The sequence below is a fragment of the Tursiops truncatus genome, chromosome 4 (genome assembly GCF_011762595.2).
Source record: "Tursiops truncatus isolate mTurTru1 chromosome 4, mTurTru1.mat.Y, whole genome shotgun sequence".
NCBI classification, from domain to species: Eukaryota; Metazoa; Chordata; class Mammalia; order Artiodactyla; family Delphinidae; genus Tursiops; species Tursiops truncatus.
Genome location: NC_047037.1, coordinates 74787427 through 74809054, shown reverse-complemented (window position 1 = coordinate 74809054; position 21628 = coordinate 74787427). Strand labels below are relative to the sequence as shown.

The 21628-nt window shown below is 42.6% G+C and overlaps 1 long non-coding RNA gene across 1 annotated transcript; it reads right to left on the bottom strand.

Annotated features, from left to right (window-relative positions):
* Positions 1-1310: 1310 nt before the first annotated feature.
* Positions 1311-11295, bottom strand: LOC141278478 (uncharacterized). The gene is made up of 3 exons (XR_012331236.1): positions 11261-11295; positions 5584-5665; positions 1311-1733 (listed from the first exon to the last, which is right to left on the bottom strand). It is a non-coding gene; the product is annotated as an uncharacterized lncRNA (long non-coding RNA).
* Positions 11296-21628: the final 10333 nt, after the last annotated feature.

Sequence of the window (21628 nt, the reverse complement as noted above, 5' to 3'; positions counted from 1 at the left end):
TAAAGAAGAGGAATGGTAGGCATTCTGGTCCACAATCCACCTTGGTGATTTCATAGTGGGGCCCGGAAAAAACGAAGCTGACGGAGGCTGAGTGGGACCACATTATGACTTTCATGAATCTTCAGCACATTTGCTTTTTGTGGGCCCCTTCCACCATTAAAAGCATCAAAACTTATATTTTACAACTGTGTTGGCCTGCGGCAAATACATTAATATAATATATTAAAACATTTTTATGGAACCCTAAAAGTACTTTGGTCCCTAGGCACTGTGTCTCCTGTGCATAATGAATTAGTCAGCTCTGTAAGTGAGCGATGGGAAAAGAAAGGAGCTTGACTCCTTTTTTCAGGGTCTAAAGATACCTGGGTTCCAATCTGTTCTCAATGATGCCTACGTCGGGAGGTTATGATCATAAATAAGGTGAATGAAATGCTCTTCCTCTGAGAGGCTTGGAGGGGTGGGCTCTGGAGGCTTGGGCAGCTGTGGACCACGAAGCTTAGCCACCTCCCAGATCCAGCCTGCTAACCTCTTTACCTTGTCCCATATACCTTCTCTGTATGATAGTGATGGTGTCACAGTCTCTGCTCTGAGAGGGTCCAGGGTGATCTTCCCATTAGATGGAGTGCCTGAAGTGTGGTGAGATGAGCCTGGGTGGCTTCCTCTTCTGCGGCTGCTTCAGATTCTAATGCCTTGCTGCTTTCTTGGCAGCACAGAGAAGAAACAATTACAATAATTTTTTTCTGACCATAAAGGTGATATTGGTTTATTATGAAATTTGGAAAAAAAAAGTCAAGAGCAGATTTTTTTTAAAAAAACTGCTTTACTCCTAGAGCCAACCACTGCCTACTGCCTCATGAAGTTGTATGAATGGGTGAACCCTACCACCGATGGGACAGGGCTGGTCCAGCTCCCAGGAGCCGACCCAGCAGTGCCGGTCGTTGTTGCTGTTTCTGCCTGACATCACCCTCAACTATAAAATGGATGGATTTTACCAAATCCTCCCACACTGTAGTTTATAAGCCTCCAAGGCTTATAAACTACAGTGTTAAGTGAAAAAGATGGATTGCAAAATGTATATACAGTATGATCTCAATTGCATAGAAACATGCATAAAAATTGAGGAAGGCAATAGACAATTATGTCAGTAGTGGTATTTGTCCATGGAAGCTCCAGTGTGGGTGAGGGACAGCTTTTTGGGAGGATGGTAGCTTTTCAGCACCACATAAACCCTCCTCCACAGGCAATTCCTATGCATAGGAAATTTCCTATGCAATTTCCAGGCAGTTTCCTATGAATAAAATTCTGCTGTTTATACTCTTAGAAGAGGCGAAGGGGACAGTGGTCCTTCCATGCATAAACACCACACCTTTGGAGGTAGCTGTCCTCTCTCATCACCTTTCTCCTGTGCCCACCCATGAAGCAGCAGTTTCTGCAGTCTCCTCTTTGTATTGGAGGCTGGGAGTGGGTTTTCCTAGCTATCCTCTTGGGAACATGATTCTATTCTCTCCATAAAAGCAAGGATACAATTAAAGCTACGCATCAGAGAGCAATCAAGGGAACTAACGACTCCACATTACTGTGAAGAGGGTGCCGTTGAACTAGGGCAGCTTCTGCAGCACTCTTCCTACTGTTACCACAATTGCAGAAGAGCAGCTTCTGGTGCCTCTGCAGACCCTCAGAAGCAGAGCCTTCCCAGCAGGCAGGAATCTGGCTCATCTCAGAGAGATGGGGATCTGTAGACAAAACATATGGTTTTCTTCAGTGGCCCGGTCCAGTATCTTACAGTATTTCCTTTAGTTCTGACCTAAATCCTGCCTGTTAAGGTTTCATCCCATATCTGTTTTCCTTTATGAAGACAGAAACATTGGCTCGTGCATCCCCATCTGATAACCCTCCAAACCTCGATGCTGGGTTTCTTCTGACGTGTGTACGTCAAGTCCGGAAAATTAGAATAATGCCAGGTTAAGAAACTGAGTCTAAATGGTACATTCGATAATTTAATTCAACAAATATTTGTCTGAGCATCTACTATGTGCCAGGCAGGAAAGAAATAGACAAGGGGACACACATTGAACCAGAAGTTATTAGCGTGTGCTACTTTAGGTGCTGTGTTCAGAGACCCCCAAATCCTCTCTCAGTTTTTAAAGTGAGCTTTGAAGGCACATAGCTTGGGTTGAATTCACTTACTCTTTCTGTGACCTAGGCCAAACTGCTCACCTACCTGAGTCTGTGTTTTTTTACCCCCAAATGAGGATAATTTCAGTACCTATTTCAGAGGTTGTAGAATAAATGAAATCATTTAACGAAAGTACAGTTCCTAGTAGTGGAAGTTGCTCTGTAAATGTGCTCCTTCATTCACGTTTTATAATTATTTGGGAACATCAGCAATATTGGGTGTAATATGAAATTGGTTTTTATTTTTAAATGTGAATTTTAATGTGTATTGTTCACTTTGACGATCAGCTATAATTCCAAATTGGCTTCCTACAAACTCAGTTATGACCTATTATTAATATGCCAACATTCATTCACCCAACAAGTATTTCTTAAGTATCTTTTATAGTGTAGCCAGTGGATGCTAGGGGAGTAAAAAACACCTTTAATGTAAGCTGGTGCTAACATGACCAGGAAGTGAAATCTGCTAGGAAGAAAGTCCTCTATGGGAGGAGTTTCCAGGACAGCGGAAGATGGGCTCAGAGAAGCACAGATGCAGCAGAGACACTTCTCCAGTGCTGGCAGCAACACTCCTAACAAATGCCTGCCTACAGAAGAATCCTGGGAGCCTGGACTTGCCACTCATTCTTGAATTGCGTTTATTCTGGGAACCAAGCAGAGTGCTGTGTCAATCTGCTAAGAAGGAGGCAGAGTTATAAATAGGATATGTGCTGAAATAGGAAAGAAGATGAAAGATGGCATTTGGGGCTTTCACGGCTCCCCCCCTCCCTTAAATAGAAGGAGGAAAGCCATCCATCTTGATGGGGGCAAGAAATTCAGGGGCCATCATTCCAAGAGAAGTGGAAGGGAGAGAGGAAATGGGAAGTAAGACAGTGGTGAAAAGTGGAGAGGTGGAAAGGAGTGAGACGTGAACAGAAGGGTGCGAAGGTAAGCTGCTCCCCGCACCACACCCCCCAGGCAGGTGAGATGAAATCAAAAGGAAAAACCTTGTGCTAGGAAAAAGAGTGGAGACTTACCCAACTGGAAAGAAACTTGAAATAGCAGGATAGTAATCACACATGGCCAGAAACAGGGATTGGGTAGGAAAAGAATTACAAAGCTTAAGCCATAAAAACAGAATTAGGTGGGAAGGGTAACACAGTCGTGAGATAAAAGACCAGACTTGGTCAGTAGCATTCCCAGGTAGCGCCATTTACCCTTTCGCCCAAAGCAGACCTTGACCCTCAGCCCTCAAGGTGAATATCTTCAAAGGCATTAGTGAATCAATAATGGGGGGTCCTCCCATCAGGGGTGGGCAGTGGTGGTCTAGCTGTGGTTGAAGGAGGCCGTAGTGGAAAAAAGTCTTGGAGTTGGAGTTGGGTTCTCGACTCAGTGTTGCCATCAACTGGACATATGACCTCAAACAAGTCACCTGACCTCTGTGAGCTAGGTTTGGATATAGACTCTGCCATGAACTGCAGTCGATCTTGATCTACTTACTCCCCTCTGTAGACTTCCTTTTCTTTATCCATACAGTGATGCATATTAGACTGTGTCTTAAAAGCTGCTGCCAGGGGTAAAATTCTATATTTCAATACTTGGATGAATGCTGAGAGTAGATCAGGGAGCCCCAGTAGTGTTAGCCCATACAAGAGAGTTTTTAGCAATTACCCACCCAGGATAAGGTGGGGAGGAGACCTAGAGAGAACGTAAAATGGGGGCCCCTCAAGGAGGCCTTGAGGGGAACAACGTAACAGCCCTCGGCCAAGGAGATGAGATGGACCTAGCTGTCTGGCAGGTAGAAGGTATGGAACTGCAGGTACGGATCTGCTTCATTTCCCCAATGTAATCTCTTTCAGAGGCCAAAACAAAGATTTGGGGAAGTCGTAGGTCAGAGGACATCAAAGTGCATCAATACTGAGAAGTGTTCCCTGAAGTAGTATTGCCCAAGCTCAGGAATCAGGAGCAGCCATGTGGTATATGCAGGAACACGCTGCATTCGTTTACCCGACACATTACATTATCAATTCACCTTGATGCAATCATGTGTCCTCTCATTGGTCCCTGAACTTTACTAAGGTTGTTTCATTGGCCAGAGGTCCCTATCAAGATGATCTCTAAGCTACCTGTAGAGGTTCTGTTGCTTCTTGCTCATCTCTCCCCACCGCCCCAAAGGAGCTAGTGTACAAAAGCTCAACCCTGTTCAACAGATAACTTTGAATCTTAAATCAGATTTTAGCCCCTTGTCTAGGGAATCCTTAAATAGCTCAAACTTTACAAATTTCCAACAATATGTATGAATCCAGGTACTGGGTCACTGGGTCACTGTCTGGGGGGTGTCAGCCTTGGATATTGGAAGTCCTGGTCTAGGAGACAAGTGACTCACTATTATATCAAGGATTGTGAATAGTATGCTCCATATCTAAGGATAAATTTGAGTCTTGTTCAGAAACCTTGGTGGGAAACCAAGGCCATTACCAATAGGCAGAGTGTCCCCTCTACTACAGGTGTTTTGTCAGTGACAAAGTGTGATGTTTTGGCAAACTGATTGACAACTATGAACTCTTAGATGGAGGCAAACCCTTCCTAAGGATAGATCGGTGGCAAGGTCAGACTAAGTATTGCTGAGGGTTAGAGCTTTATTTGAGTTAGGGCTGTGCTCCTCCACCTGGCGACCTGGACAGGCAGCATCAGCACCACCTGGGAGGGAGCTTGTCAAAAAGCAGAGTTTCAGGCCCCATGCTACACCCACTGGATCAAAACTGCATTTGACAAGATTCCCAGCTGTTTTGTATGCTCATTAGAGGTTAAGAAGCACTGGGTCGGTGCTTTGTGACCACCTAGAGGGGTGGGATAGGGAGGGTAGGGGGCAGATGCAGAGGGAGGGGATATGGGGATATGTATATATATGTATAGCTGATTCACTTTGTTATACAGCAGAAACTAACACACCGCTGTAAAGCAATTATACTCCAATAAAGATGTTAAAAAAAAAAAAAAGAAGCACTGCGTTAGGGTGCTCCTTTAAAAAAGAATGTAAATGTCTCTTCTAGAAGGTTACCATAGGCCAGTCATTTACAATGTAATGAGAATGGTTGAAGCAGATTACCTCTCATTTATCCCTTAGCTAAAATAAGCCAGCATGGGAATTTTGTTGGAAAGGGAGGGAGAAATCATCAAACTCCCAATCCCTGACCCCTGCGCTAACCTCAGCTCTTATCACAGGGATCTGGCATACAGTAGGACTCAACACACTTTTGTTTTGCTTTTGTTATTTAGCTGAATAACTGACTTAAAATAACAAAGGACATGTGGTTCTGTGCTTATCATGATTTTCCATATGCCGAGGTGTGGGAGGCAGAATAGTGGATCCCAAAATGTCAACATGGGACTTGTGAACCCCTGAAACCTGTGAATATGTTAACTTACATGGTATTGGGGAATTAGACGATTTTAGGTCATGGAGATATTTCTGGATTATCCAGGTGGACTCAATGTAATCACAAAGGTCCTGAAAAGTGGAAAAGGGAGGCAGAAGAGAAGGTCAGAGTCAGAGAAGGATATGTAAGAAAAATTAGACCTGCCTTTACTGGCTTTGAAGGTGGAGGAAGAGGGCCATGTGTCAAGGAATGTGGGTGATTCCTACATGCTGGAAAAGGCAAGGAAATGGATTTCCCTTAGAGCCTTCAGAAAGGAATGCAGCCCTGATGACCTTTTGATATTTGCCCATTGAGACCTCTGTTGGACTTGTTACCTGCAGAACTGTACAACAATAATTTATGTTGTTTTAAGCCACTAAAATTGTGGAACTTTGTTACGGCAGCAATAGGAAACTAATACACCACACCAGGGAACAGTTAGTTCTTTCATTTTGAATGTGAAAGGCAAAATTTATCATCTATCTATCTATCTATCTACCTATCTATCAATCATCTATCAATCATCTGTCTACCTATCATCTATCTCTAATTTTTTTCTTTTTTGTATCCTTTGGGATTCAGGTGCACATGCTTGAGTTAATCCCATTCTCAGTTCATGGGATATCATCATCTATCCATGGAATGACCCTCTTTCTTTTCAAGAAAAAATATTTAATTTTAATGTTTTTTCCCTTCACCCACCATTCCCAATCTTCCTGCCCTCCTCCCATAGGCATCCACTCTAATATATTTAATACAGTCCTTCCAATCCATCTGACAGATGTTTATTTAGATATATGAGCACACTTACAAAAATACACAAAGCTGTTTTATGTGGGTGTGTAATACATAAATGGAATTGGCTATAAATCTCATTCTGTTTTTACTTTTCTTCTCTCAACTCTGTTCTTGAGTTCAATCCAGATTGCTGTATGAATATCTAGTTCATTACTCTGCTGTATGCATATACCAAGTTTTACTTGCATGTGCCTTAGAGATGGACACCTAGTTGGCCCCCAACACTGAGGTAATGAACCTCCTTAGACACATCTCCTGTGTTCCCCAGGAAGAATTTCTCTGGGGGTATACCTATTAGTGGGCTTGGTAGATTTTAAGGTACTCAGTTCTCCTTCAGAATGGCTGTACCAGCTATGGATGAGGGTTCGATTTCCCTACCTCCTTGCCAATGCTTAATAATAGCTGACTCAAAAAGCACGTATATTTATGGGCAACAAGTAGCCGTGAAAGGAAGTAGAGGTGATTTAGTGGAAATCATGCTGTGAATGCAGAATGGTTGGGAATAAATTAGAAAATAATTCTTGGAGGAAGAGAGTCTTACAAGAAGTGATGAATGTGGCTGGGAAGAGGAAAGCCTTCCAGACAGGAAGGATGTGTGCAGGGCTCACAGGGGCTTGGACTGATCACTGTTGAGTGGTCCTTATTGGCAGAGGTGATCTCTCCTCCTCTGACTATGGTTATCTGGCACTCAGTCCAGCCTGTTTCCAACCTCCCTTAGCCCTCCCATACAAAGAAAGAGATCTTCTCTAAATTTCCCTGGGGGTATGAGGGGCTCTCAGCTTCCAACTCCCCCTCTTCCTTAACTCTCTCTGCCACTTTGAAAATTTATACAATTTGATGCATTTTGACAGATGCATACCCCTGGGAAACCACCAACACAATCAAGCCACAGGAGATTTCCAGCATCCCCCAAAAGTTTCCTTAGACATGTTTGCAGCCCATCTTTCCCTCTGCCCCTAGCCCCATGGAACCACTGATCTCCTTTCTGTCACTATAGGGAAGTGTGCATTTTCCAGAATTCTGCATGAATAGAATTTTACAGTATATACTCTTTTGTGTCTGGCTTTTTCCATCCAGCATAATTTTTCAAATGCATTTATTAAATGTCTATTTTGTGCCAATGGCTAAGTATACATTAGCTTATTTTTTAAAATATTTATTTATTTTTTTATTTGGTTGTGCCAGGTCTTAGTTGCGGCAGGCGGTCTCCTTAGTTGTGGCTCGCCAGCTCCTTAGTTGTGGCATGTGAACTCTTAGTTGCTGCATGCATGTGGGATCTAGTTTCCTGACCAGGGATCGAACCCGGGTCCCCTGCATCAGGAGCTCAGAGTCTTAACCACTGTGTCACCAGGGAAGTCCCTCATCCAGCATAATTATTTTGAGATTCATCCATCCTATTGGCATATCAATAATTTATACTTTTTTATTGCTGAGTAGTATTCCATTGTATGAGTACATGACATTTTATCTGTTTCCTTGTTGAGAGACATTTAAGTTGCATTCTGTTTGGGGCTATTACAATTAAAGCTGCTATGAATATTCATGTACAAACTTTCATGTTTAATTCTCTTGGATAAATAGGAGTTCAATGACTGGATTAAATGACAGGTGTATGCTTAACATTTTAAAAAATGGCCACATTCTTTTTCAAAGTGGTTGTACCATTTTACATTCCCAACAGTATTATAGGAGAACTCCAGTTTGTCCACGTCCTTGTCAGCAGTTGATATGGTCAGTCTTTTAAATATTTTGCTATTCTAATGGGTGTGAAATGATATACAATTATGATTTTAATTAGCACACAACTAATGATGTGGAGCATTTTTCATGTGCTTATTGGCCATTCACATATCTTCTTTCATGAAGTGTTGCTTCACATTTTTTGCCCTTTAAAAACTGCATTTTTTTGTATTTTTATTATTGAGTTGTAAGAGTTCTTTATATGTTCTGGATATAAATCCTTTGCCAGATATGTATATTGCAAATATTTTCTCCCATTTTGTGGCATAACTTTTCATTTTTTAAACAATGTATTTCAAAGAGCAACATTTTAAAATTTTGATTAGGTCCAATTTATTAACTTTTTGTTTTATCTTTTGTGTACACTAAGAAATCTTTTCGTACACCAAGGTTGCAAAGATTTTCTCCTATGTTTTCTTTTAGAATGGTTTAAGATTTTATAGCATTTGTGCATAATCTTAACTTCCTCCTCTATTCTCTGATATCCTTGGGTCGTGGGTCTTTCCTGGAAAGGTCAGTAGCATCTCTTTTTATCTGTAATGGGAATAACTCTTAAGACCTAGTTGGAGTCCTTTGATTATATCATCAGCCATATGGGTTCGTGGCCACACAAACATATAGAAGAAAATTTAGAAATTTCACTGAGTGGTTCTCTCCTACTTAGGACTGTAATGTAGAATATGACTAGTTGTCCCATCTGGAGCCTAAATGAATTTCATATCCCTCTGAAGAAAAGTGGGCAGGAGTGCTAAGAACTGATTTGGCTAAAGGAAGAAGGAAGGAGTTTTTGCTCAGGCCCCTGGAAAGACAAGGGAGATCAGAAGAAAGCAAGGTGTCTATCCTGGATATTTATGATGAACCAAGTTCTTGAGACTCAAGCAGAAACTGAAAAACGTGATTTCACAACTGATGCTGTGAGGCAGAGGAATACAAACAGAGGTGTTATCTTGGCACCCAGGGGAAAAGTGCCCTACAGAGGTGGTCTTCTCCACCTGATATAGACCCAGCATGGCTTTAACCAGGGAAGACTCTGGGAAGTCAACCCACATCTTTGGCACCATGGGAGTTTGCAGATCTGGGAGCTCCGAGAGCCACCAGCCTTGGCACAGTTGTTAGTGTGGTCACAGGAAAAAAGAAGTGGGGACAGAGTTGTAAAACAAGGGAGAGGTTCTTGAGTGCATGAGAGACTCCCCTGGGGAACTCTCCAAAATTCAGGAGTAGTAGGTTGTTGCCAATAACAAGACAGGAAAGGTGAGCTGGGTAAGCTTTAGGGACAGTTACAATGGAAACGACTGGCCCAAGTGAGTGCTGTGGATTACTTATTGCCATTAGGAAGGAGGTTGGGGAAGGTCAGGCATGGTGCGTTTTCTGCCTGTTGCAGCCATGAAAAAGTCAAGGGCTAAAAAGGCCAAGAGTTATCTGAGCTGCCCTCCCTAGGAAGGTCACGCATTCAGGATTTGACTCATTGATGATTAACCTTAGCGTTGATCTGTAGATGTTGGTTTCTCTAAGAGGGCTAAGAAGGTTTGATGATAATTAAAAAAATATTCTGGTAAAAAGTGTCATCTCACAAATTATTTGGAAGCTGCAAAGGCAAAAATATACTTTGTAGTCCAAATATATGAAAGTTACCACTTTAACCAGACAATCAAACTTAGCATCACTACTAGTGGAACAACCTGAAATTGTATACCTCCTGCTGGGATACACTATGAAGTACACAGCATCATCTGTAACATATTCTCACCCAAAGTGAATCTAATCAAACTTTCAGGCCAGCACTGTCCAACAGAAGTATAATGTGAACCACAGGTAATTTAAAATTTTCTAGTAGCCACCAATGGGCAACAAAAGAAAAAAATAAATTGGACTACAGCCAAATTAAAAACTTGTATGCATCAAAGGATACAATTAGCAGAGTGAAAAGGAAACCATGGGATTGGAGAAAATATTTGCAAATCATGTATCTGATAAGGGATTGATATCCAGAATATATGAAGAACTTCCAGTCAACAACAACAAAAATAAGAACTAGATTAAAAAATGGGCAAAAGACTTGAAAAGATAGTTCTCCAAAGAAAATATACAGCTGGTCTAAAAGCACATGAAAATATGCTTAACATCACTGACCATTAGGGAAATGCATATCAAAACAGCGATGAGATCACACCGATTAGAACGGCTATTATTTAAAAAAATGGAAAATAACAAGTGTTGGTGAGGATGTGGAGAAATTGGAACCATGGCTGATGGGAATGTAAAGTGGTGCAGCCTCTGTAGAAAACAGTATAGTAATTCCACAAAAAATTAAATATAAAATTACCGTATGATCCAGAAATCTCACTTCTGGGTTTATACCCAAAAGAATTGAAAGCAGGGACTCGAACACATATTTGTGTACCCAAGATTCATAGCAGCATTACTTAATATTGTCAAAAGGTGGAAGCAACTCAAGTGGACATCAATGGATGAATGGATAAACAAAATGTGGTATATATGTTACATGGAATATTATTCAGCCTTAAAAAGGAAGGAAATTCTTACGTACGCTACAGCATGGATGAACCTTGAAGACATTATGCTAAGTGTAATAAGCCAGACACGAAAGGACAACTATTGTATGATTCCACTTATCTGTGTTACCTGGAGTAGTCAAATTGCATAGAGACAGAGAACAGAATGGTGGTTGCCAGGAGCTAGTGGAAGGAGGAATGAGTTGTTGCCTAATGGAAGAGTTTCAGTTTGGGAAGATGAAAAAGTTCTGGAGATGGATGCACAACAATGTGAAGGTACTTAATGCCACTGAATTGTATACTTAAAAATGGTTAAAATGGTAACTGTGATGTTATGACTTATTTCCAAATGGTTCAAAACAAGAAAAAATAAAAACACCCCAAACATACACATGCAAACATACCATATATAGATAAAGCAAATGTGGCAAAACATTAACAGTTGGTGAATTAGGAGGCCAGGACACCTAGGAAATGCTCAAATCCTTTTCCCAAACAAGGGACATAATCTTCTCTCTCTCTCTTCTCCATAAGGTTCCTAAGGATAATACATGCACAGGGAGCAATGACGAAGGAGCTTGCATTTGAAAGCTCTGTTAGGTGGCCTAGAGCACAACGCAGGGGCCAGAGGCTTACCTATGCTGTTCCTTCTCCTGAGCACAAACCCAAGTTTGGGCACCTTCATGGGCCAAGACGCCAAAAAGATGAATGCACTGCAGCAGGCATGGGAGAAGAAAACTGTGAGCCAGATGCCCTCTTCAGCAATGCAAAGGGAATAGGGAGAAAGGAGGGTGGCAGAGAGGGGCCCACCATCTTTTCTAAGCCACTCCCACTCAGTGTGCTAAGATCCCTCCATCACACCGGCATGGCCTCTTCTTGAGGTACAGAGGTGAGGGACATGCGGAGAAGTAAAGATGGCTTGCGTTCCTTCTCTTCCCAGGGATAAAGGGTAGATGGATGGAGGTTCTTAGTCAATATCTGAAAGCCACTCTTCCACTCTTGTAAGTATCTCTAGCATCATGAATGGTGTATAGGCCATTGTCTTTAGAGGAGCTGTGAAAAGAAGTTCCAGCTTGGAGAGGTCAGAATCAGGTGAAGCAGTATTGTTGCTGCCTCCCTTGAAAGCTGTATCCAGGAATGAAGATGTCAACCAAGAGAGGAGGCACTTTGAGTGAAAATGCTTAGGAACTTGGAGAGAAAATTATAAGCACCGATGGTTACTTTTATTAAGGGCCAAAGAATCATTTGATGTAATGTTGGTAAAAGAAGCACAACTTAGGTGGAGGAATCTCTACCCTGGCCCTTCCTAAAATGCTGCCTTTCCTTCTCTTTATCTTATTTTCCATAACCTGACGAAATAGAGGTTCAAACCATAGGTATAATCAGGTTTTATAATTTGGAACACTGTGGAGACAAAGTAACTGAGTTCCCTTCGGTATAAATTACTGACATCGCTCCAAATTTAGCCACATCTGTAAATGTTATATAATAGGAATGAACTCAAGGAAAGAGGAAGGGTAGCAGGTAAGATTTGGGGAAAAGGGAACAGAAAGTAATAATCCCTTGAAACAGAACAGGGAACCTCTGACTTTCAACTTAACTGGATGTTGAATGATGGTCTTAAGTTGAACAACCATAAATTGAGTCAATTACAATTTTGCTTGAAGCTTCTCCTAAACTCTGGTCTTTTGCCAACTTCTTGAAACACTCAAACATCCTTGACTTACAGTGAAAACTTCTTCCTTTGCTGCCGCACTGTAACTTTTCTTATATGTTTAGATAAAAGAGATGCCTTCAGCTGAAAATAGTTGCTGGTTTCAGAGGCACATTGACTTGCCTCATCTGATCAGTCCTTAGCCCATCCTATGTTCCTATTACCGCTATCACAGTGACCTAGCATCAGGTGTGGGAGTGAGGCAGCCATATAAACAGATATTTTAAGTACAGATTCTGACCCCCTGGATTCCCATGCACAGCTCTGGTGGAATGTAGCTTCTCCTCACCTTTAGCTGTTGAGAATCACTGCTTGTAATGAGCAATATTAGTGATGTGGAGCCAGAAAAAGTCCAATAGCCACTGTCTCAGGGGGAAGAGGAGAGGTGGTCGGTCGCCTGTGTCCTCGGCTCAGTTGTCTTCTTGGCCTGGGACTATAGACTCAAGGTCACATTCTGCCCACCCTGCACCTCAAAAATACCTGGAACAGCTGCTCAGGAAGTAAGGGTACATTTAACTTTCTTCAAACTTGGTTTTCCCATCTGAAAATACAAAGCAAGTATGAGACACGGTGAGGCAGACCCATATCTCTCAGGTTTTATCATTTTCAGTGGGCTCCAGACATCGTCCAACTGCACGTATCTACAAGTTGGTGCTTGAAGACTTTATCTGGAACCCTGGAAGGTTACTATGCCCAAGATACATGGGGGCTCAGAAGTTCTGGAAGTTTAACTGCCCTGCACGCCCCCCCACCAACCCAGAGCATCCTTCAACCAACGAGTGATGGGAGATGATGTGTGACTATCCCAGCAACCTCATCCCGTGGGTGGGATAATGCTGAAGTGTGTGTTTTACACTGTTTCCCTGTAGGCTTAAGCTATAGCTGTCTACTTAAGCTATAGTTGGCTTAATAATTCACTTTTTATTGGCTGTCTTCCCCTTCCTGACTCACTTCCTCACTCTCTTGCTGGTATTTCCTTGGATTAACTCCCAAACAAACTACTTGCTCTCAAATCCTTGTTTCAAGGTCGGCTTCTGAAGGACAGCAAATGAAGACGATTCTCTAGTGTTAAGTTAGCATCATTAAACACACGTTGCAGAAGAGCCGCTAAATGAGACAGGCACCCCTTCCTCTTCTTGTTCCTCTGTTTTTGTCTGAGGCAGTGGGGACTGAACCCAGAGATCTGTGGGATGTGCTGTATATACTCTCCCCTGTGAAGAGCCTGGTACTGTAACAACGTGTTCACAGGCGTTGGGGGTCTCCTCATTGTGATGTAAGTGTTTGATGAAGGAACACGGGTCACAGTGGAATGAATGAGAGTAGATCCGATTCTGTGCTGACGGTGAGTGAGAGGAACTGTGGATACTGAGAATGGCACCCCCTACACTGTGTTCCCTCGTGTTCTGGGAGATGCTTAATAAGTGGAAACCCCAAAATAAAGTTCCTATGGTCAAATGTTTGGGAATTGCTGGAGCAAGCAGAGACTATTTTATGGTAGGACTTCTCAGGACCTTTAAGACAGAGTACATTGTGATTCCCTGAGGGAGGGATCACATATATGGTGTTTTCCAAATCTCTCTGGCCACAGACTTTTGGAGGAACCATCTGTCAATATCCCACTGAAGACAGTTTGGGAAGTGATGGTAGAGAGACATGTATTTTCCCTCTCTCAGGTCTTTCAATGATGAGTGTTTTGAAATGAATTCTGGTCTCCATCCGAGTGACCGAAATGTCTTTTCCCTTTTCTCTTGTCTGTGAAGCTGGCATTGGAAAGGGGCTGTTCCTCCTTACTATATTTAAGGTACCATAATCATTATAAGACCCAGCAATTGCTTGGCCGTTGCAGTCTCCAGACTGCTTTCCCACACATTAATCCTCATAACAACTCCAAAGGTGTGTCATATACATCCTTATTAAATAGGTGAGGAAACGAAAGTTCAGAGGTTTCTCCAGGATCACTTGGTAGTACATCACGGCAAGAAGACTGCGACTTGCAGCAAGCAACACAAGTGATGGACTCTCATTTTCTCTGCCTTGTCTGAATTTTCAGTAAAGATTCAACTAATATAGCAGACTTTTCTAAGACTTCAGGGTTTGAAAAGCTCATGGGACCAGGCCAAGAAAGAGAAAGAGGAAAACACATCAATTCTCAGAGCATGATATATGGGATTATTCCAGGTGGTCTGTGGCTGGTTCCACTGCAGCCCAGAAGGTATTGGGTAGGCTGTAAGATGTTATGGAAAAACACAAACTTTTTGGCCAGCCCAATAGATGGCATCCTGGATAAGATAAGGGCTTTCAAAACAAACTCTGGGTTTGAACTTTTGCTCTATCATCTACCAGCTGTGCGACTTGGTGGTGCGTTACTTAAACCATCTGAACCTCATTTCCTCATCTGTAAAACAGAGAAAATAATATTTCTCATGGGGCTACTGTGAGGGTGAAATAGATAGATTAGATTAGAAATAGATAAATTAGGTTAGATTAGAAATAGATAAATATACTATTAGTAGCATAGTATCCATAACTTTTATATTTTGGCATGAATTAATATTTTAACAAAAACTAGACATCATTTATGTTGTTACCTTACTGGAAACAGTGCTGTTTTCTAATAACTTCTGGCAGTAGGTTTCGTTCTTTTAAAAATTATTGTTGTTTGGTTTTGGTTTTATTTTGTGTAAAAATAGGACTAAATGTGCTAGGTCTTTGCAGTCTTTTTCTCTCCAACTAAATAGCCTGTCAACACTCCCTAACATTCCACCTCACCCCCTGAGAAAAGGAAAAAGAACAAATTGAGAACGCATGGAACCACAGCTCGGAAACCTGAGCATTTCCCATTTCAGCTTTCCTTGGAATAATTTGATGAAAAGCCTGTGGTGTGGTTTTAAATGGCATTGGGATGCCCATCTTCTTTCCCTACCCCTAAGCTCCTGAACATGATTTATATTTCCCTATTTATTTATTTATTTATTTTTTTGCGGTACGTGGGCCTCTCACTGCTGTGGCCTCTCCCGTTGCGGAGCACAGGCTCCGGACGCGCAGGCTCAGCGGCCATGGCTCACGGGCCCAGCTGTTCCACGGCATGTGGGATCTTCCCGGACCGGGGCACGAACCCGTGTCCCCTGCATCGGCAGGCGGACTCTCAACCACTGCGCCACCAGGGAAGCCCTATTTTAAGCTAGTGAAGATTTATGAGACTTTAAACACCATAGTTCAAGTTATTGGAGGTTTAAAGGAATTAAGCAGGTCCAGCAGCACCTGGAGCTGTAGGTGGTCGAAAAGATTTATCAGCATTTCCTTGTTAAAACCCACTTTTCAAGGATTTTCATAGCCTGGGTCTGAATCTATTTATTTGGACAGAGGAGTGAATTTTTAGGATTTCTCTCAGAGTGAAAAGAAAGTCCATCCCTCTATTCCTTCCTGCTTTGTTTTTTGGGCTGGGCCTCTGCCCTTCACCTCTTCATCTTTCACGTCTAGCTTGCTCTGTCTTTTCTGGGGTTTCCCTTCTCTCTGGTCCTGTCTTCTCTTAAGCGCTTGAACTCTTGGGATCCCTGTACATTCATGTATTCACAAGCTCAGCTCTGACCCATGAACCTAACAGCAGCTGGAGGAAGCTGACATTCCAGGGCAGGGCTGTGGTGGGTGATGGATGGCTGTGGGGTGGGAATGCCTCATGCCATGGGGGTGACAGATCCCTGTGTTTACACCAGAGGGTGCAATGACTCCATGGCTGAGAGGGGCTGGCTGGAGGCTGGAGTTTCCAAATAAAATGCCCATTCAAGGCAAAGCAGGCAAAATTCCCAGGCAGTTAGGTTTTGGAGAAGCCGTATTGAGCGACCCTGAAAATGGGTTCAGGGCACAAAGTGGTCACACACTCTTGATCATATTCTACCAATGCTGGGAAGAGCCAGCATTCTTCTCATTGCCAGTAATTATTTTCATCAGCCTCTGCTTCTTACCTCTCAGGTTTCCTCCAAGTCCTAGCTCTGCCCGCCCTGTCAAATCAGTGTGGGTGCTGGAAACACGAACTCATTTTAATATCAGCCTGAACCAGACATCACTGGGAAGGAAATCAGAGAAGCTATTTCAAAGTCAAGTAAAAATAACTTTTGTTGAGTACATACTCTCTGATTCCACTTACATGAAACCCTAGAAAAGACAAATCTAATCTAGAGTGATAGAAAGAAGATTGGTGGTTGCCTGAGGCCAAAGTCAGGGAAGACTGACAGAGATGAGGCCCAAGTGCACTTTTGTGATGCTGGAAATGTGCTTTGTCTCAAGTATGGTGATGGTAGCACAGGTGTAGAACATTGTAAAAACTCATTAAAATGTGGAATTAAAATGGGTGTAAATTATACCTTGATTTTGAAAAATGTATCTGCTGTGCGTCCACACTCCTTGTCCCCTCTCTTAGCACAGACAGTGGAAAGCTGAGACTGAATCTTAGAATGCGCCCCCATCCGTGGATGGTGGTTCACCCAGCCAAAGCTGTGTGTATCCACACAGGGCATGGGGCTAATCCAAAGCAGTAGATAAACACCTCATCAATTATAACTCACTTTGGAATGCTCTCTGTGCCTTTACGTTCCCCGAGTACAACCTGATTGACAGGGGCAGGGGGTAGCAGGCAGCCAAGAAATGTGGTAGGGGAAGCCAGATTAAACAATTACCAGGGAGAGACAGCAAAAGAGTGAATGGCCACGCAGATAATAAAGAATTGTTGACTTTGTAACGTGAGCTGTGCATTGTATGAAAGTGTAAAGGGGTTGGTGAGTTGGAGCAGATGCTCATTAGAAATCAAACCAACCACACCGAATGGTCTTGGCATCTAGATAGCAGAAGGTCTTCACCAACTCGATCTTTTCCACATCTGTAATTAAATTTGGGGTATTGCTTAAGTCAGGCACAGTGCCCTATTCATTCTGATATCCAAATATCCATTTTAAAGTTGGCCAGGCTTACCCAGAGAATGATGTAACTAGATCAAAGATGGAGTGAAGATTTAGGACACTGGATTTTTGTCCCTGCTGTGTGACCTTCTAAAAAAATCGCTTTATTTATTTGTTCACTTATTCATTTATTCAATAAAATTATTGAATACCTGCTACAAGTCAGGCCATCGGCAAGACCCTGGGGATACATGGCTCTAGGCTTTTCTTGCCTCATTTGTCAAAGCTGTTCTGGGGTCCCTGCAACATCCTACCACTGTACCGACGGAAGGCATGGGTAGTGGTGTGGTCAGGCTCGGAGACCCACAATGCTGTGCCTCAGTGATAAAGCTGCCCAGGAGGAAACAAAGAGAGAACTCCCTAACTTCTCTGGTCCGTATCTTTCCAAAGGGTAATTCTAGGCCACTTAAAGCATCTTTGCCATAAAAATTTCCATGGAAATAAAATTAAGCATTTTAGTTTTGTTTATTGAAAAAAATATTCTTAAAACCCTCTAAGGTGGTTTTTAAATTAATTCCTTATTGCTTCAAAGCACAAACTCACATATAGTTATAAATTAAGTTAACATTTGATCTAGTGCGGGGCAATAGACCAACACTTTTGTCCAGCCGCTCTCCCTGATTTGGAGTGTGTTCCTTGTTCCACCCGCCCTCTCCCCAAGCAAAATCTAGAAATAAACAGACCCCAAATTGCTTCTCTTTTCAAAGTTCTTCTCACACTTATTTTTTTGTGTGTGGTATGTGGGCCTCTCACTGCTGTGGCCTCTCCCGCTGCGGAGCACAGGCTCCAGATGCGCAGGCTCAGTGGCCATGGCTCACGGGCCCAGCCGCTCCGCGGCATGTGGGGTCTTCCCGGACCGGGGCATGAACTCGTGTCCCCTGCATCGGCAGGCGGACTCTCAACCACTGTGCCACCAGGGAAGCCCTCACACTTATCTTTAAGTGTACAAGATCTGTTCCCTTTCAGAGCATCAAACCACCTCTCAGAAAGGTCTGAGAGAGATTCAAATTATGTGGGATTCAAATTATGCTCTGTCCCTTTATAATATGTGACCCAGGGAAAGTTCCCTAATGTTTCTGTGCCTTGGTTTCTTCATCTGGAAGTGGGAATAACAATATCTACTTTGAGTTATTGTTTAAATAAGATAATGGATATAAAAAATACCTAGCATGGTGTCTAGCCAATTGTAGAAAACTAATTGGTGGTTACTAAAGCCTAACAGAAATGAAGTCTGGAGATAGAAGAGAAAAAGTCCACCACAGAGTAAGAAGTAATCCACTGATTCTGGGAATGGAGGAACCAAGACCTTAAGCCTTTGTTGCGTTGATAGCTACTGTGGGGCACAGGAACTTCAGATTATTAAACTCGGAAGAGCATATTACAGTTGTCCCTTGGTATTTATGGGAGATTGGTTCCAGGACCCTCACAGACACCAAAATGTGGGGATGCTCAAGTCCTTTATATAAAATGGGGTAGTATTCTGCCGATGCAGGGGACACGGGTTCGTGCCCCGGTCCGGGAAGATCCCACATGCCGCGGAGCGGCTGGGCCCGTGAGCCATGGCCGCTGAGCCTGCGTGTCCGGAGCCTGTGCTCTACAACGGGAGAGGCCACAACAGTGAAAGGCCCGCGTACCACAAAAAATAAAAATAAAAAAATGGCGTAGTATTTACATTTAACCTATGCACATCCTCCTTTATACTTTAAACCATCTCTAGATTATTTCTAATACAGTGTAAATACGATATAAATAGTTGTAAATACAATGTAAATGTGATGTAGGTTGTTGCCAGCATGTGGCAAACTCAAGTTGCTTTTTGGAGTTTTTTCTGACTATTTTTGATCTGCCATTGGTTGAATTCACAGATGCAGAATCCGCCGATAAAGAGGGTCTGCTGTATAAAGAGATATTTCCTTGCAATGTGGCTGAAGTTTTTTTAAAAAGCCATTTACTTACTTTACTTAGAATATTGATTCGCAACTTGTTATAGGGGTGACCCTTCCTGTTGTTTATGAGATACTACGCTATGCCTCGGCTTTTGTGCCATGTAGGCTCTTTTTTTTTTTTAACTTCTTTAAATTTTTTCTTAAATAGACTTTGTCCTTGAATTTCCTGTGGATACAGAGGGCTGACTGTATCTACCTGGGAGAAGGGTTGACATTCTGAGAGGGGGAATAAGTCATCATATACCCTTGACCCAAGAGTGAGAGGGTTTTTCTCTTTAATCCAGTATCCAGCTATAGGAGGAATGCAGATGGATCAATGATGGAGAAAAAGCCATATCCCCACTAAGTTGCAATGGCTACATCAGCAGATGCCACAGTCAGATTACCTCCATACTCCCCCAGGGAAAGTTGACATCTCCTGGCCCTTTCCACAGAAGGCACTGTTCCACCCAACAGGTCAAAATCTGTGTCACAAAGAGGGCTGAGAACCTGAAGATAGAGTCTGCCTGCTGATCCAAGAACAACAGATGACTGGTCCAGGCTGTGATTAAAGTTGGTTGGAATTCACAGCCGGCAGAACAATGACCACATTCATGAACTGAACTTCTGCTTACTCTCCTGTTCCAAATCCTTCATCTTTCCTCCACATGGACAGCCAGCTGTGCTGAGAGATTTGTGGTGTTAGCACCTGGAAGTGTTGGATGGACTAGATTCCTGTGTAATAAAATCTAACTTGAATGACTTGAAAATATAGTTAAAGGCTGCAAACCTATTTGTAATTACTAGAATCCCCCCAATAAAAGCCCACTAGATTGTAGAGCTCCATATGGGCAGCGACCACATTTGTCTTTTTTACTGCTTTATATCCAGTATCGAGAACAGAGCTTCTTGGGTAACCAACCATCTTGGTTTGCCTGGGATTCTCTGGTTTTAGCACTAAACGTCCTGCATCTCAAAAACCCCTCAGTCAAAATGGGATGATTGGTCACTCTAGGCTTGGCACATAGTAGGTGCTCAAAAAAAATTTGTCAAACAAAGGAAATAAGTAAGCAGTAGAAGTGTAAAAGTTGGATTAACTGCTGTAGATAGGGGTCTACCTTCAGCAGATACTGTTTTGAGGTTGAGTTTGGTGAAACCAGCATACTATTTTGATAGTATAGGCCCAGTCTTGGGCTTTAAATACCATCTCATTTCTTTCCCTTCTTTAACTTCAGTTTATACATCTGGTCCATTAGTCAGCAATAGGCTGTACAGTTTCAAAACTGTCAAAATGTGGTCAAAACATGACCAGGATTTCTAAAGTCTATTTTCCATTTGGTAACTTTTCCACCCTATATACATAGAGGCCAGGTGTTTTAATATGACCCATAATATATACTTGGGAAGGGAGAGCATGTCTCCTATCAAAGTAATTCAACAATCCTTCATTGAGTGACTGCTCTGGACAAGGTGCTGGGTGCTGCCGGCATTCAAAATGAGTGAAGAAGATCCTTGCCCTTAGGAGCTCTCAATCTGGGAGTGGCGTGGTATGTATGAATAAACATTCGTAATTATTTATGACATGAAGCATGCTTGATACATGCATGCTACTTTAATGATTTTAATTGTGCCCTGTGTGACCACAGGAGAGAAGGAGATTAATCTTGAGATGTTATGGAATGCCTTATTAAGGAGGTGGGATTTAAGGTGGGTTTTGAAGGAAGTGTAGGTCTTCAAAAACTGGCTATGAAATGGGGAGAGTGACTTTCCAGGTAGAAGGAAGGGTATTAGTTGCATTAGGCTACTCATTACCTAAACCTGCCTATAGAGCCTTAACTAAATGACAGCATGTTATTCTCACTTAATGAGAAGTGCAAGGCTGATGCAGCAGCTCCAAGTTGTCCTCAGGGTCTCAGGCTTCTTCTCTCCTGAGGCTTCCCATCCTTAGCTTGCGGCTTTGCTGTGTCATGCTCCCAAGATGGCTGTTCTATCTCAAGCCTCCGGTTTGTGGACCACGCAGGAAAAAGGAGAAAGAAAGGAAGGAAGGAAAGGAGAATGGAGAAAGGAGAGAGGCATGTGGGAGGGAAAGGGAGGGCCTGTATAAGGAGGGCAAACACTTTCCCCAACTCCCTAGCAGACTTTCTCTGAGTCATGTCTTATGACAAGAAATAGGTTACATGGTCACCCCTAGCTGCAAAGGAGTTGCGGGAAGATGAACATTGTAGCTGGACACACTGCCCTCCTGGATAACATTGCAGTTGTCCTAGTAAGGAGAATGGATTTTGGGTAGGTAACCAGCAGTGTTTTTGCCTTCGAACAGGAGCCTAGAAATGGGGACAGCATGAGGATTGCTGGATAATTGAGAGGATGAAGAGTAGAACCTTGTGCCTGGAGTCATGAATGTGTGTGTGTG